This window comes from Arvicanthis niloticus, chromosome 11, assembly GCF_011762505.2.
Source record: "Arvicanthis niloticus isolate mArvNil1 chromosome 11, mArvNil1.pat.X, whole genome shotgun sequence".
NCBI lineage: Eukaryota > Metazoa > Chordata > Mammalia > Rodentia > Muridae > Arvicanthis > Arvicanthis niloticus.
Genome location: NC_047668.1, coordinates 25,441,479 through 25,459,509, shown reverse-complemented (window position 1 = coordinate 25,459,509; position 18,031 = coordinate 25,441,479). Strand labels below are relative to the sequence as shown.

Sequence of the window (18,031 nt, the reverse complement as noted above, 5' to 3'; positions counted from 1 at the left end):
TCACAATGAAGCAGAGGCCTGTAAAATGGTAAAAACTTACCCATCTTTGTATTAGTTTGCACAAGTAATTTTGAACAAGTAACTAAATTATGGAGAGGCTGAAGGAAGATCAGAATTATTTTAACAAGACTGCTGAATGTTCTCAGCTATGATTCTCCATTGAAGAATGTTTATTGACTTCAACTACAGGGAGGACAGTTTTCACCTGGAGTGTTAATCTCCTCTTTTCAAGACAGAGGGGAGTTGTGTGCCCAGCTCACTCATGGCTGCTGTTTTTCAAGTACCCTTATCTGAAAGTAATCCTTGTGTCAGAGTGGCATGCTTGGGGGTGGCACATTCTGGTACTGTTCATAAGTGACATTTTGTTAGCATTTAGCTTATAGCAGAAATGCAGACTTACTCTGTCTCATGCTTATCCATAGAATATGTGATTACACTGATATTTCGTGGATTTTCTTCACTTTGAGTGAATGTAGAAATTTTCTTCTTTATGAGTCTTCAAAGTAATTTATTAGGAAAGTGAGGAATTTCTTAGTCAGTGGAAATTGAAGCTGTTTTCTTGTTTGTCTGGTCTAGTTAAAAGCTTACCTTTGCCCATTTTGTTTTCCCAAAGCTGTATTTGTTATATATGTATAAGACAAATCAACTAATTAGCATCCTTATACATGCCTGTATAAAAAATTATAGCCTCATATTTTGTCAAAAATTAAAATGTTGTGGTCTCTAACAAAAGAATCTTGCACGTATATTATAAAGAACCATGTTATTACCACTAAATGTATAGCCAGTTGGACTCAACTTTGGTAAAATATGTAAAAGCTGGATCTGAGTAAGTATGTGGACTCTGAGGAAAAATTTTAGCACAGCGTTTCTATTTGTTTCTTTACTCACACTAATGATGTTTAAAAAATGCCTAGTGTCCATACTTGCCTTTGAATAGTAATTACATAAAAATATTATATAATCTAAGTTCTGAAAAAAGAAAAAAACAAAAATAAGAGATGTTGGGAATCTTTTTTGCTGCTTAAAATGCAGGACAATTGTCTATATTGAAGAACACAAATACTAACATGAAAGAAAGTAAATCACTTGAATATAGCTCGATTTCTTTGACCAATAAGAGTACGTGTACCATGTTTTGGCTAAGCCTACATTAAAATGATTTTGAAATGAAGTATTTATTGTGTTACTTTCTATCAGATGGATGCTAAGTTGTTCCTGTCAAAGGAAAAAAAACTCCAAAAGTTTGAGGAGTTTGGTATTTTGTTCATTATTAAATTGAGGCTGGAGCACTGTTGATTATGTAATTATTATGACTGCCTATCAGTTGATTTCTGTTTGTTTTCTTACTGGAGAAAGAAAAGGAGAACTGGAAAAATGGCTCCTGCGTAAACTCTTGTGATGTAAGCATAAGGACCTGAATTTGATCCCCATATATAACTCATATATAAGCAAGGCATGGTGGAATGTGCCAGCCCTGAGAAGGAAGAGACAAGATAATCATTGAGACTCATTAGCTAGACAGTCTACTAATACTGCTGAGCTCCACTTTCAGTAAGGAACTAATAACTGGACAGAACCTGAAGAAGACACTGGATGCCAACCATTGCCCAACCCCCACCCATGCCTGCACATGTACACATGCACAAACCCATGCACACATGGATATTAACATATATGCACAGTTATCTGTCCATTTACATACATTTTTCAAAAGGGAAAAGACAAGAATAAAGTTATGAGCTGGGTGCAGGGAACTTCATAGTGTCTACAGTGTGCCCTGTGAATTGCTTTTCTGTGCCTCCTTTTCCTGTCTACCCTAATAGCAGGGCTTTGAATCACTAAACTAAATACAAAAACACCCACATAAAAGTAACAGATGTGGAAGTGTCCTCATTGTTGAAGCAAGATCAGAACTACATGTGTAGGATAGTCTCACAATGTTTATTACAATAAGAAAGCATATAGCATAAAACTTTGACAAATATATTGTATTTATTTCTCAATGCCATTTGGTTTATATCAATGTTTTAGGTGAATTCTATTTGTTAATTATAATAGAATCAATAATAAAGTAAAAACAAAGTTATTTTTAAATCTAGTGTTCTCCCCCTACCTTTTTTGTTGGTTAGAAAATATTTATCAAACCTACTTTTGACTTATGAGTGAAATAAAGCTATTTTCACTTAGAAAACTAGCATTGCTTTTATTTCCCAAAATTAAGTGAAATGCCTTTTCTAGAATGAAAAACTAAGCCATTCCTCACATCATATACTAACATATTTGTGTATTCGTGAGTTTTTCAATATTTGTTTTTTGTTGTTAGAATGTGTTCTGCACTTCTGCTCCAGTAGCATCTTTGATGGGAATACTTCTTTCTAGTGAGTGCCCTTCAAGTTTTAGGAAAAGAAAAAAAAAAAAGCACAAAACAGTTAAGTACATTTCATACAGTCCTTATAAATCTAAGCTCTAATGCTTGGATATAGAAATTTATTTTGCTTGATTACTTGACTAATCTGTTGAGACAGTATAACTGTGTATCCTGAGATGGCCCTGAACCCACCATCCTCCTGCTTTAGCTTCCAAAGAGCTGGAATTCCAGGTGCATACCTCCACACCTGGCCTGAATTGACAGCTTTTTTGGAATGCCCTTTCTACTAGCCCTCAATTCATTTCATTAAGAAATGGTTCATTTGTTCATTATTTGAATTTTTAACTCTAAAACACTAAATCTTAGTACTTTACTTTTAGAAGTTCAGTCTTGAAAATTACATTTTCTGATAAAATTCTCAATGGACACAGCATATTGAACTATTATAGATAGGACCAGTGATTTTCATGTTTTCAGATATATTCTTGATTCCTGGTGATTACCCTTGAATTCAGTAATATAATTCCTTGGCATTGAACACTTACCTGAAGGAGTCATACTTGTCGGGAATGCTTCCTTGTCTATAGAATGAACCAAAACTTTTCATCTTTATTTGCCCCTCCATTCACCTTCACAGTGCATGTTACTGTTTTTTGCATACTTTATGTTTTTTTTTTCATAGTAATCTTCCTGGTTATAGAATCTGCTTCATTTGTTTTAATTGGTAATCAACTATAGGAGGTGCACTTAGCTGAAGATAACTAGACTCTAGTTATAACCACTTAAAATTCTCCCAATGTTCCTGTGCTCAAGTAAGCATTTAACTATAATCTATCAAACAAACACGTCTTATCCTAATTTTTGTTGCTATGTTTTATTATTTTCTATGTTCATTTTTATACTATCATTTGCTTCTTTAATATGTTTCATTGCAACTATACAGGCATAAAATAGAATAGTCTGATATTATGAATGAAAGATTAACAATGGCTTGTTAATAAAAAGATTTTTAACAAGACTGAAGCAATAGAGAAATTCACAGCAAGAGAGGAATCATACAGAACTTCTAATCCAACATTCACACCCAGTTTCTTGAGGAAGGCAGCATACAAAAAAATCTAGGATACTCTAGTGCAAATACAGGGCACAAATCAAACAAGAATTAATAGTCTTCTTTATGATCTCTCAGTTCCTCCACTTTTACAGATTTATATTTTCAGATGATTGAAAAGAAAAGACCCCTTCTCTAAATTAATTGTATATAAGTCATTGATAAAATGAGCATCTTCATGTAAAATAAAAATTTTAATAAATGACTGAGAAATTTTGTAAAGTACTATAATTAAATGACATGATTTAGCCATAGGGTGAATTTTATGTTCATGCAAGTATGCTTATAAAAATTTAATTATACAATCAGTATTCATAATATTGAATGAATATAAAATAAGGACGTACCTATATAACATTTTATTGTCTCCAGTGTTACGCCAATATTTGATTCTTTCTATATCATTGTAATTACACAAACTTTAATGTTGTTGAAAAATTTTGTGACCTTTAAAATTATAAACATATATTTTGTCTCAAGGCTATTTTAAAGATGATTGAAAGTAGCAGACATTTAAGGTCAAATCTCTTTATTCTATAAAAAATGTTTTACAATAATACCCTGACAGGATGGAAGAATATCAGATGTGCTTCAATGGGAAAACTTTTGATTGTAGATAACAGTATCAATATGGTATTTATGCTAAACCTTTTGGGTAATTAAGACAATAATAGAAATATCTTCTTACATATGGATTCCATTTAGTGCTTCAGTTTGGATTTATAGTGTAGGAAATAACTTTCATAAATTTCTTTTAGAATTATGATAATTGGATAAATTCAGAGTATATGTCTATTTTATTGAATTATATAAAAATATATCAGATGTAGGTTTATGATTGCTTAGAATATTTTCTAACAATTTCTCATAATAACTCTTCTGCTCTAGCAATGAAATTAGCATCCTTCCTTTGACCACCTCTACTGTAAGAGGTGTTAATACATTTTTGAAATATCAATAGTTCTTTGCCAGCACCTAGAAGTAACTGTTTACTTCAAGTTTTGATTTGTGTTCTGTTGACTAATAGTAGGGCACATGAAAGGCCCTACTGCTGTTTGGACATGTACTTCACGGGTGTAAACTGTCAAGGAGTAATTTTTAACTACTTGAGGGCAGCGAACTCTTCCACCAATTAAAATACATGCTGGACTTTTCTCTTCCATTCATTATGAATGTGCATTTCAGTGCTCGTGTTTGAACCGGCCTCATAAGTATTCATTTCTTTTGGTGAAAACATAACTCTGACTCTTTTGATGGCCTCCATTTAGCTTATGCATTTTCTATCTTTGAAGTTTTTTCTAACATTTTTATCTTGCTGTAAGTCATGAACCTCTGAGATATTTTCATTTTGTGCTTCATGGTGATTTTTTTAATAAGGGAATATGTCATAATAGAAATTCTAGCATCTACACAGAAATCAAAACTGAGTAGTTTAGTGTCTAAAATAAATAATTTGTTTTGACTGTATTGATCAAAAGACTTTAAAAAGAAAACTTTGGTTTTAGACATTTCAAGGCAAAGGCGTTCTTTCTAAAATGTATAAACACAGTTTGGTTTTTAGATGTGTGATCACAGTGTCACCTTGTGAACAATTTGTGTGCAAGGACCATCTAGCAGAACTGTACAATTTATAGACAGAAATTATTATGATATAATGTCTCGATTTGAGAAAGGAATTCCCACTTAAAGTTCTCCCGACATTCCTATGCTCAAGTAAGCATTTAAGTATAATCCATCAAAGAAGCCTCAAGAAAACAAATGTCTTATCCTGACTAGTTATACCCACTTAAAGTTCTTTTGATGTTCCTATAAGCTATGAGGAATATGAGTACCTTTTTCACCCAAGTCATTTGTAAAATAGCCAACACAAACTCTTATTTCAATGCTATGTAATTAAACAAAGCATTAGTCCCCTAGAACATTTTTAGGGAACTGTGCCTAATAGGTGATAATAATATTAGCAGTAAGTGAACACTAGAAATATTATTGATTAAAAAAAGAAGTCTGATAGTACAAGAGAGATGATATATAGAGAAGTGAGGAAAACCACAATTGAAATTCCATAGGATTCCTTTTCAAGTCAATGAAATTCAAACACATTTTTCACTTTAGAAGCTAAAAGAAAAATAAAGTTTATATTCCCATATCATGCAAAGCCTCTTATTTATGCCATGGGGACACTTTTTTTTTTTAAAGCATCTTTCATTTGCAAATGTTCTTTATAACCGTGGGTTCTCTCCGTATAGACTAGGAAAATGGGCTTTTATCCAACAGGTAGAGGATGTAGGTAATGTGGGAAGAGGACATTCTTGTTAGTTAGCCAGTTATGCCTACTGTAAATTTTCCCATGTTATATACTTTTTATTGAAACAAAAAAAGACTATGTGAGCATGCAGCCAAAACAGCATTCTTGGATTTGGAATAAGGATGGAAGGGAGGAAGATTTTTTATTATGCAGACAATATATCAAAGAAGGAAATGGGATGAACTGTGGGGAAAAATGTTTAAAACATCCAGAGATTTTTAAGAGCAGAAATTCAAATTATGGCTAACAGAAGATATGCTGAGTTTGTCTTTGGGCACCGTTGCCAAGAGTCAGTTGAACTCTGATGCCAGAAGGAGCAGAAAAGAAAAGGCAAGAGATCCCTCAATTGCCAAGAAATATCTCTACCTTAGAGGAATAATAGCTTCAAAGGGTAGGCACAATCAGGCTATAATCAAACTGTAACCGATATTTGAAGTATGGGACATGACAAGCATATCAGAAAAGCAATACCGTTATTAACAAAATACCCATAACAATCTGTAAAATCTCCTACAAAAATTTGATTGGATAGAATATTCTAAAATCAGTACAAATGTTAAGTATTTAGTAAAATTTTGCATTGCATGAGGCCCTGCAGATGTATGTTTTGTGAATGAAGTGGTTTGAGCCTGGAGTCATTAGTAGCTTTCAATTGTGCTGAAATTATTTTGCTTATATAATACAAAATAATCTTGTGGACTTAGGAGAATGAATTGACATTTTATTTATCACTGAAGTGTTGAGGTTTTTTTGTGTGTGACTTCTTTGGAGCTGTTAGAGTAGCTTTTATTTACAGTCAACCATTCTTGAATAAAGAAAAAGATAATTAGACTGTGTTGACAGAATCTGAGTAAAGTGTTCTATTCGCATATCTGAAGAATGTTGCTTAGGCTTTAATTGGCTGTGTTTTGTTCTTGTTTTATAATACATTCCTACTTGTTTCATAGTTTTTGTTTGCAATAAATATATATTCTATATTTGTAGAATAAATTATTATAACTTGAAATTATTAGCCCTTACTCTGGTGGTTTTCATGTCATTTTTTCCATAATTCCTTTTCAAGTGTTGAAAGCTAGCAACCACATCTATTTTTTTTTTTAGATGTAATTTTCACTGGACGGATATACTCAAAGGCAAGCAATTCATGAAAATTCATTAATGGAGCTCTGATTATAATGAATATATCTGTGTGATAAAGATAGCTAAGTCTCAGAAGATCGTCCACCTCTGGAGCAGTGTTCAAAATCAAATAATCCCCATGTAGCAACAAAGAACCAGAACACCCCTCAGGATTTGCTTTAGTATTTGTTAGATATTTTTGTCTATATAATTATAACATCAATAAAATAACTTTTAAAAGAGAGCATAGAAAAACAATATAAACTAAAATAGATATTGCCTGTCCCTAAAGAACAGGAACAATCTAGGCTTCCATTTCTTATGGATTAAATTTTGTGCTTTATCTTAATTATTCTGCTACCATAGAAATAATTTTCCACATGATTTCATTTTCAGATAGGAAAATATCAGCAGAGGTGTCATTTGACATCACCACTGTAGCAGACTTTGCTCCTTTGGGCTGTTTCATTACAGGATTAAGCATATTTCTTTTTATAATGATTATATATATATTTGCTGACAATAGGTCAAGAATCAAGATTTTGTGAAAAAGATGCAGGGTTATTAATTTAGAAATTTTATAAGTGCTTAGGATTTTATGAAGATGTGGAGAGTGTAGCCTTTATCAGATTTCTAAGACATAATTGATGTCTATGTAACTGAATCTACATAGATACATAGAGAATAGAAAATGAAATGGCAGAGAGAGAAAGAGAGAGAGAGAGAGAGAGAGAGAGAGAGAGAGAGAGAGAGAGAACTTTAAGACTTCTTAAGAGCATCATTTAATTGTGTGTTTAGTTATAAAATGTTCTCTGGTAAACTATGGAACTACTTTGGCAAAGACCATTACTATATAAATACTTCTCTTTTGATTGAGATTCTGAAAGCTAGTTGTACTATATGAAGAATGGATTGTAGTAGCCATGTATTTATATATATGCAATATATATAAATGCAATATGCAAACATGTAGCCATGTTTGCAATCCCCTTCAGCCACTTCAGTCCTTCCCCTAACTCTTCCATTAGAGTCCCCAGGCTCAGTTCAATAGTTGGCTGTGAGTTTCTTCATCTGTCTTAAGTCAGGTGCTGACCAAACTCTCAGAGGATAGGCATACCAGGTTCCTGTCTATAAGCACTTCTTGGCATCAGCAACAGTGTTGGGTTTTTATTTCTGCTAATGGGATGAAATCAAAGGTGGGGCCGTATCTGGATGACCTTTCCTTCAGTCTCTGCTCCATTTATTGTCCCTGCATTTCCTTTAGACAACAACAATACTGGATTAAAATTTTTGAGTTGGGTAGGTGGCCCCATCCCTCTACTGGGGGCCATGTCTATCTACTGGAGGTGGTGTCTTTCCACTGTTGGGTATTTTGCTAATGTCATCCCTTCTGGGTCCTGGGAGCCTCTCAAATCCCTTGCATCTGGGACTTTCTTAAGGTTCCTCATTCCCCACCTCCCAGTGTTACTTATTTTCTATTCATTCTCCTGGCCCTCTGGACTACTCTCCATCTTTTCCCATACCTGGTCCAGCTCCCCCTTTTTCTCTTCCCCTCCCCTCTCACACCCATGTACCTCTCTCCCTCTGCCTCCTGTGATTATTTTGTTCCCCCTCTTAAGTGGGATTGAAGCATCCACACTTTGGCCTTTCTTCTTTTTAAACATTATAAGGTCTGTGAGTTTCATTGTGGCTATTCTGAGCTTTTGGGCTAATACTCACTTAACAGTGAGTACATACCATGTATGTTTTGGGGGATCTGTCTTACAGAAGCTTTTCAGTTACTTCACTCAGGATGATATTTTCTAGTTCCATCTGTATGCCTACAAAATTCATGAACTTACTGTTTTTAATAGCTGAGTAGTATTCCATTGTGTAAATGTACCATATTCTCTGTACTCATGCTTTGGCTGAGGGACATCTGAGTTGTTTTTAGCTTCTGCCTGTTATAAGTAAGGTTGTTATTAACATAGTAGAGCACATGTCCTTGTTATATGTAGGAGTATCTTTTGGGTATATACACAGTAGTGGTATAGCTGGGTCTTCAGATATAACTATTTCCAATTTTATGAGGAACCACCAGATTGATTTCTAAATTGGTTGTATCAGCTTGCAATCCCACCAGCAATGGAAGAATCTTCCTCTTTCTTCTCATCCTTTGCCAGCATCTACTGTCACCGGAGATTTTGATCTTAGCCATTCTGACTGATGTAATGTGGAATCTCAGGGTCATTTTTATTTGCACTTCCCTGATGACTAAGGATGTTGACCATTTCTTTAGGTACTTCTCAGCCATTTAAGATTCCTCAGTTGAGAGTTCTTTGTTTAACTCTGTACCCATTCTTTAATTGGGTTATTTGGTTTCCTGGAGTCTAACTTTTTTAGTTCTTTGTATCGTTTGGGTATTAGCCCTCTACTGGATATAAGGTTGGTAAAGATCTTTACCCAGTCCGTAGGTTGCTGTTTTGTCCTGTTGACAGTAGTGTTCTTTGTCTTACAGAAGCTTTTCAGTTTTATGAGGTCCCATTTGTCAATTGTTGATCTTAGCGTCTGAGTCATTGGTGTTCTATTCAGGAAATTTTCTTCTAGGCTGATGTGTTTGAGGCTCTTCCCCAGTTTCTCTTCTAATAGATTCAGCATATCTGGTTTTATGTGACAGTCCTTGATCCACTTGGACTTGAGCTTTATACAAGGAGATAAAAATTCATCAATTTGTACTCTTCTACATGCTGACCTCCAGTTAGAGCATCACCATTTGTTGAAAATCCTTTCTTTTATCCACTGTACGTTTTTGGCTTCTTTGTCAAAGATCAAGTGACCATAGGTATGTGGGTTTATTTCTGGGTCTTCAATTCTATTCCATTGATCTACCTGTACCAATATCATGTGTTTTTGTTTTGTTTTGTTTTGTTTTGTTTTGTTTTGTTTTGTTTTATCACTATTGCTCTGTAGTACAACTTGAGGTCAGGGATGGTGATTTTCCCCAGAAGTTCTTTTTTTTTTTGTATAGAACTGTTTTCAATATCTTGGGGTTTTTGTTATTCCAGATGAAGTTAAGAATTGGGCTTTCAAGGTCTATAGAATTTTATTGGAATTTTGATGGGGATTGCATTTAATTTGTAGATTGATTTTTGTAGGATAACCCATCTTCGCTCTATTAATCCTATGGATCCATGACCATGAGAAATCTTTCCATCTTCTGAGGTCTTTGATTTCTTTCTTCACAAACTTGAGGTTGGTTTCTGTTGCACTTGCCTCTCACCATCTGGTTATCTCTAGTGTTAACTGGCCTTGATGTGTCTGACTGGATCCTGTCCCTCCTTTGAGACTGGTTATAATTGACCTCCTCCAGTCAGGCTGTCTCTGGGTGTGGGCCTGGGGTGAGGAGTACTGGAACACCTAATCTGCTCCAGGGCAGTTGTGAACTAGAAGGAAGATGTGTCTCCAGCAGGGCTGATTTGTCCTGGCTTTGCTGGACCTCATGGGGATCTCACTTAGGCCAGTATAGAACTGGAGGGGCCTCACATGTGAGCCTGGTTGCGGTGGACCTCCTGTCAAGCTGTCTCTGGGCGTGGGAGGGGGTCTAGAGCATTGGCTTTGCCCCAGGCAGAGTTGCAGGCTGGAAGGAAGATGTGCCCTTTGCACGATGGGTAGTCCTGCCCCTAATTTGTCTCTAAGTCATCATCTTGTCACTAAAATACTCCTGTCTGAAAAATATTTCAATTATATAATTTTGCTTCTTGAGACAGGGTCATCAACATATGTCTTCTACCATTAGAAGCCTTTTCTTCTAAGTGAAAACATGGTAGGAAAGCCAGCGCTTGCCTGTCGTGCTTGAATTTATGCTAAATGTCACTGCTGGTACAAGAAAGATAAGAAAGAATACAAGATGTAGGAATAGAAAAGAGGATTCTAAACTGTTACTTTTCCATTAACATGTTAAGCCAAACAGAAATCTGCAAAACTCTTGACAGTTATATGAGTGTATTACTATAGTAGTTATCCTGTATAATCAACCTTGTCCAGAAACCATTAACAAATAGGAACATACTTTTAAAGAGTCCTTATTTAAAAATGGCAATAAGAAAAAAGTGCTAAGGGCAGAACAGTTCAAAGGAACTAGCCTGAACTCATTAGTATGAAGTTAAAGCTATTTTAAAATCTATCTTTCTCCTTATCTATGCTTGTCTGTGCCAATTCCCCATTAGGTCTTGAGTCTCCAGATTCTAGCTTGTGCTGTCATTGCCTCTGCTGGCATTGACTTCTTCCTGCTCACTCTTCCTCAGAAATGATTTTCCAACTCCTCCAACATGAAATGTTGCTTGTGGCTAGATCTGCTACCTTTCGTCAAATGTGTGATGTAATCAGTGATTGATTTATTGTGTATAGAGAAGATGGTGAGCTTTGTCAAGGTAGGGTCAGAGCTAACTCATCCTAAATCCCTTCTGGGAAACACCACTGAGCAGCTGTTTTAAGACCCAGTAAATGACCAGTGTGTAGTAAATTGGTACTTTATAGCAGATTTTGGCTATCTATGACCCTTTGATAAAGTCTAACACAATGTCTATATTTGTACAAGTGATGTGAGACCAATTGTAAGTACATAAAGTCCTAGTGAATAAGTGAGGCCACTGTACTCTGCTTTCCAGGACAAGTGCTGAATTAAACACATGTATCAAAGATGTGTAGCTCACAAATCCTAAAATAATGTTTGGCCTTTTTGAGAAAAGCCTTATCAGTCCCAAATTATATGAATAGAAACTTTAAAAAGATCAGTTAAGACTATCTGTGCTTGCTCCTGAATTTAGGGTTAGAAACTTGAGCATTACACAGAAGGCTCTAAAAAGCCATTTACATTTTAAAACATAATAATAATGAGTTGGAAGAGACATCCTTAGAAAGACTGGTTTTGGAAAATTATGAATTAGAGACTAGGTCAGCAGTACACAATAAGTAGAGAGTGCAATTACTTGATGATAGTATTAGTTCAAGTGGGAGATGATTAGGCCCTAGACTAAGGTGGCGGTCACATGAAAAGTACATTGATATGAGAGTCCACAGGCGCTGAAATCTTAGTAACTCTGTGTTAGATTCTGATGCCTAGAATTAAACTGAATGCCTCTGTTAGAGAAGTTCACCAGCTTAAACACTGGACTCCCACCGCTAATGAATCAAAACCTTAAAATTCAACAAAAGTAAGAAATCATTATATTTTCTGTTGCCATTTTTATGTAAAAAGCCAAAAAGCAAATTGTGATAGTTTGTATATGCTTGGGCCAGAGAGTGGTAGAATTAAGAGGTGTGGCCTTGTTGAAGTAGCTGTGTCACTGTGGGTGTAGGCACTAATACCCTATTCCTAGGTGCCTGGAAGTCAGTCTTTTCTTAGTGGCCTGTAGATGAAGATGTAGAACTCTCAGCTCCTCCTGCACCATGCCTGCCTGAATTCTGCCATGCTCCCACCTTGAAGATACTGAATCTCTGAACCTATAAGCCAGCCCCAATTAAATGTTGCCCTTATAAGAGTTGCCTTGGACATGGTATCTGTTCACAGCAATAAACCCTAACTAAGACACAAATCAACAGAATAAAGTCATACAGGGATCTGTAGTTTGCAAAGCACTTAAAGATGCATTTGAATTGTGGTGTTGGCTGCCTAAGAATGATGCTGCCTCCAAGGGATTTACTTCTCTCACCTTGGGATGGGAAACAAGAATCATAGTTGATTCAGCTCCTATGCAGTTATTTTACATTCGAGTTTCTGTTCTCCTTACACTTGTCATTCATGCTAATAGTTGATGATCTGCCCATTTTATACTCTCCTTACAATGATGTTCAGTGTAGGTGGTGGCCTTCCCCCTTTACAGTCTGCTTCTACTTTTTCTCTGAAAGTCTCAAGTCTTTTAAAAGACATGGGTGATCTCTAGAATATAAGGGAATCATGATAAGAAAAATATAAGAAAATTAATATTTTTAATAGTTTAAATTGGCCCATGGAAAATATATTTCTGAATACTTTTCTATTATTGTTCTTTTAAGATTAATATTTAAAGATTTTTTGAGAGAACCCATTCAATATTTTCATTTTGAGAAAAATTCATTTTGCCTTCTAGTAATTATTGAAGAGTGACCCTACATGTCCCTTCACACAAAGAGTAATACCATAACAATTACCATTTTAATCTGTAGTTTTTATTTTTGTCTTATATTTTACAATCCTAATCTCCATTTTTCCTTCCTCTCCTCCCCTGGCCTTGTTCCCCACCCCCCTCCCCTTTTCTCCACATCCAACCCTTCAGCCTCCCTTTAGAAGAGAGCAGGCCTCTCAGGGACATCAACTTAACAGGGCATAACAAGTTGCAACAGGCACATACCATTACATCAAGGCTGAACAACACAATCCATTAGGAGGAAAAGGGTCCTACCAGCCATGGTGGCAACATTAGGGAGGCTGAAGAAGGAGGATCAGACATTGAAGGCTGTTCTGTATGACCTACATGAGATCCTGTCTTACAAAAAAGGATCAAGACAAGCAAGTAACCAAATATATAAATAAATTTCTCATGTGTATTTTCCAATTAAAATAGTTTTAAAAGTAAACCAGTCTTGCTGAAGGAATAATGTAAAATGTCCATTATAATCTCAGTTAACTCAAATCTCCCTTTTAAATAAAATTACCATATGAAAATAAGTATCTCATTGGTTGAAATTAATATGTGATCAGTGGTGAAAAGGGAAAAATTTTAAGCCTCCATCAAGCTATGGCATATTGGAGTTAGTTTTGATCACTAAATCTGATTTACATAAAACTAAGGATTTACTAGAATCTACCTCATCTAACACCTACTAGGCTAAAGTATTCCTTTTACCTCCAGGTATTTATTTGTAGAGAAAAGTTTAGACCAAAGCGTCTTCAAGGCCACTCATCCTCTTGTGATAAAGTGCACTTGTTTGTCCATCTGCCTAATATTTGCTGGGACCTGAGTCAAATGAAACATTTCTTTCCAATTAGCCATGATCATATTTAGTTTGTTCATGTAAATTACATTTCACTTAAAAAAATTACTAAAGAGATTCTAAATTATGTCATTTCTGATGTCATTATAGAATTATGCAGATACTGCTTAAATAGAATGTCTAATCCTAAAATATTTTGATCCGGAGATTTTTAAAAAAGTTTTGTTGTCTTATTTTGGACATTAAAACACCATGAAAACAAAACTCTCAAATAGGTTTTTTTTTTTTTTTTTTTTTTTTTTCAGTTTTTCAAGCTAAGAAACTTATTTACAAAATAGGGAAGGGGAATGCTGTCAGACATTAATAATTTATACCTGAAATCTGGCTCCATTGATCTGATGCTTCTAGATTTAATGCAGCCCTGACTAGAAACCAATAGAACACAATGAACGAGGTCAGATGAGAGGTTGTTCATGAATGTGTGTGGTGTTTAAAGAGCCTGTTGGCCTGATGAACTATGCTGTGTCCTTTGTTTCTCTCCATCTACTTTATGTTAAGCTCTGTATTTTGTGAAGAACTTTGATCACATTTTCAAGAATAAGTTAGGGTTTGAATTTTTCTTGTCTTGTAGCACTTCCCTGTGTTCTAGTTAGTAAGACATACCTTGCTTTTAAGAAAAATAATTTCCCCTTGGATAAAAGAGCACAATACTATTATTTGATTATGAAAATGCTTTTCTACAGACTTTATGCATTTTAACTTATAACTTTGTTTTAGTGTAACGTATATTATGTGCTTTACCACCCTGTTAAAGCCTGTATCTCTTCCTTGCCTTACGGGGTCCATTATCCACAGTGTTTGTTGTTATTGTTTTTGTTAATTTAGTACTTGGCCATGTATAATATTCTGAATAAGGTGGTCCTCTTTTGTGAGGAGATTTTAAATAGGACATTCCTGTTTATGAAAACATTACTCTAAATTTATAGGTCATTGGTTATGTTTAGGGTGACCAATCTCTTTAGGAAATTATTTTCTAAATTTTCTGGAAGCCTCCCAAATAGTCATGGCAATGAGTAGCATGGTGCTGCATTACTGTATCTGTTCAAACATGACAGTCCCACTTCAAAGTAGATCAACTAAAAAACATCACGAAGTTTGCAGAGAAGTGTGGGCCTGCATACTGAAGACCTTCCACAGGGATCTATGACCAGGCCAGGTGAGAGGATTCAAGTGAAGGGGAAAGAACCTTAGCAGGGACAGGGAAGTGCCTCTGCTGCTGCAGCTGCCTCCACATCCACCTCCTCAGCTGGCTGCTGTGGATACTGTTGCTCCAAAATTCATCCATACCAGATATTCGTCTCTTCAGTTGCCAGGTCAGTTAAAGTGGCACAGTGGGACAGTCCAATCTCATTTTCAAGGCCACAGAGAACGTCCCAATGATATATAGCACAGGTTGAGTCACAAGTAAGAGAATGAGCAGACAAATCCAGAAAGTTTGTGTAAGTCTTTTGATAGTCCTAGACTAATTAACTATGACCAATGGGGCAGGATCTGGTTGACAATTCACTAAACTTGAGCTAGTTGAAGTCAATTGCCCATGCTTGAATAAACAATCATTATCAAAGGATTGTGTACCCTTTACCATGATTTGGACAAGCTCTCTTCCTTTACACCAGCCATATTTGGCCTGAGGAAGACATTGTATAAAAGTTGTTGCAGCTTCCCTGAAACTTCCTGGTATCTCTTGTTCACAACCATGGATTTCTATGTCAGAAAAAGAGCATATAACACTATAATATAATCAAAGTTTGAAAAATATACATGGCATAACAGGGGCAGGTGGAACACTGACATTCATAGTGGTCATCTCCAGAAAAAGCAGTAGGCTGCAGTGAATATAAAGAAAAGATGGGATTAAGAATGTTGACAAACAGAAAAGAAAAGCTAAGGCAGGATAGGAAGGCAGAGGCAAATTTTTGGGACAGGAGTCTGGTTTTTAGCAGAGAAGAAGAAATTCAACCCAAGTAACAAGTACTGAGCTCTCTCTCCCTTCCGACCTCCACACATACAGTTTTCTAGGAATTGGACCAGAAACATCCTCTACAGGCAAAGATGGGCACTAAACACTTTGTGCAACAATAGAGGCCCTGGCTTCACCTTTCATATTACTGTCCCATCTACAGCACCTCCAGAGGTGCCTCACTTATCTCTCATCAAAAGAAATAAAAAAGTGAAAAGGTCCTTTTTACTAACAGTTTGAGAAGGAATTTAAAAGCCACTAAAATGGTATATATGGCTTATGCTATAATAATTGCTGCTTCTCCTGGAGGAACCTGTACTCACACTTTGGCTTGTCTAACTTTCTGTTTGACTATCTTGGAGAAGCCCATAGTATAATGAGTCTTTCTCTTTCCCTTAACCCTTATGCTTAAGTCTATAAGAAAGCATCTTTAATAGAGTCTCTACCTCTGCTGTGTCGTACTGGCTCGGCCTGAAATTCTGTTATACTTTAAAGCAATGAATTCAGGTTTAGCCTAGGGAATCCTCAACCTGTTGAGGGTAGAAGTGCGGATCTGTGGATCTGTCCCTTCTTCACTGACAGAAGTAGAAATCTATCCAATGTACAGGCATGGGAGTATTTGTGACTTACTGAATGTTCAAGCAGTTTCATTTGATTAGAAATTTATCAGTGGGATGGACAATGTCTGGACACTAGTAAGAACCTCAAACTGTACCACAGCTTTCTGGATATTGTACTTCAGACCATGAAGCAACATAGAAGTGGTTTTGAGCATGGTTGAGAAGAAAGAACAGCAAGTTATAAACAATAATGCACCAGTGTTGTGTAACATGAGTTAAAGACAAAGAAACCAACAATGGAAAAGCCTAGACATTTAAAGTCTCTGCTCTAGTGTCCAAATACACAAGATAATGGTGAGGAAGTGCACTCACATCTCTTGCTCTAGCAGCCCACCACATTCTCAAGAAAAAGGTATCGAAAGTCTAATCAGTTGTAGTCCATTAGGATGGGAAGCTGATAAAGGAGCCCAAGGACACCAAGTTTGTGTTAAATTATTGACAGGGGCCTTAGGGATAAATAGAAGAAGTGTTTGAACATAGATTTAAGCAATCCAGGTTAGAGTGTTCATCATAGCACAGTTCTGGTTCTACAAGGCAGTTCAAAGAAGTACTTTATGCTGGAGGGGACATGCTGGTCTCAGGAGCTGATTTCCTCTTGTACAGTATCACCTTGTCACCATAGGTGACTGCTCTCCATTGGTAGTGTCTTAGTCACTTTTCTATTGCTGTGAACTCTTATTCTAAATAAACAAACAAACAAACAAACAAACAGGGCTTGCTTGCAGTCTTAGAGGGTTAGTCCATTAGTCTGTTATCTTAATGACAGAATGTTGCAGACCACTGGCAGGCATGATACTGAAACACTAGCTAAGAGCCTGACACCCTGATCCATAGGCAATAGGCAGGGGGCAAGGGATTATTGGAAGGAGACTGGCATGGGTTTTTGAAGCCACAAAACTCATTCCTAGAGACATACTTCCTCCAACAGGCCACATCTACTCCAACAAAACCAAATATTCTAATCCTTCCCTGACAATTCATCAACTAGGAACTAAGCATGGAAATAGTGGAGCTTATGGGGTCCAATCTCATTCTAACCACCACAGATGGGCATCTGTCCCCTAAGACTTTCTATTTCTGGAGTCCAAGGTGACAACTGGATGGAAAACAATACCTACAAACCTTTTGGCATCTTTTAGGGGTCTCGAACTGGACATTAGGTAAAGCATATGGTAAGATTCCTCAGTTACTCTTTTTGATTCAAGGACACATGGAAGGGGGTTAGAAGAAGAACGGGGGGGGGAAATAATGCAGTTATATATTTTTTTGAAAGTTAAATATAATTAATTACATCATTTCCCCCTTCCGTTTCCTCTTTCCAACCACTTCGATGTACCCAGCCCCCTTCTTCCCTCTAAATGAATAGCTTCTTTTTCTATAATTGTAAATCAATCACACACACACACACACACACACACACACACACACACACCCGTCCTGTTGAGTCTGTATACTGATACTGGTATATATGTAAGTTCAGGGTGACTACTTGGTATTGGATAACTAATTGGAGGGCTTTTCTTGGGGGTGAGGG

General features: G+C 36.1%; 1 protein-coding gene across 4 annotated transcripts in view; it reads left to right on the top strand.

Moving 5' to 3' along the window:
* Immp2l (inner mitochondrial membrane peptidase subunit 2) overlaps positions 1-18,031 on the top strand; it is an 826,273-nt gene that overhangs the window by 627,595 nt on the left and 180,647 nt on the right. The window lies entirely within an intron of this gene.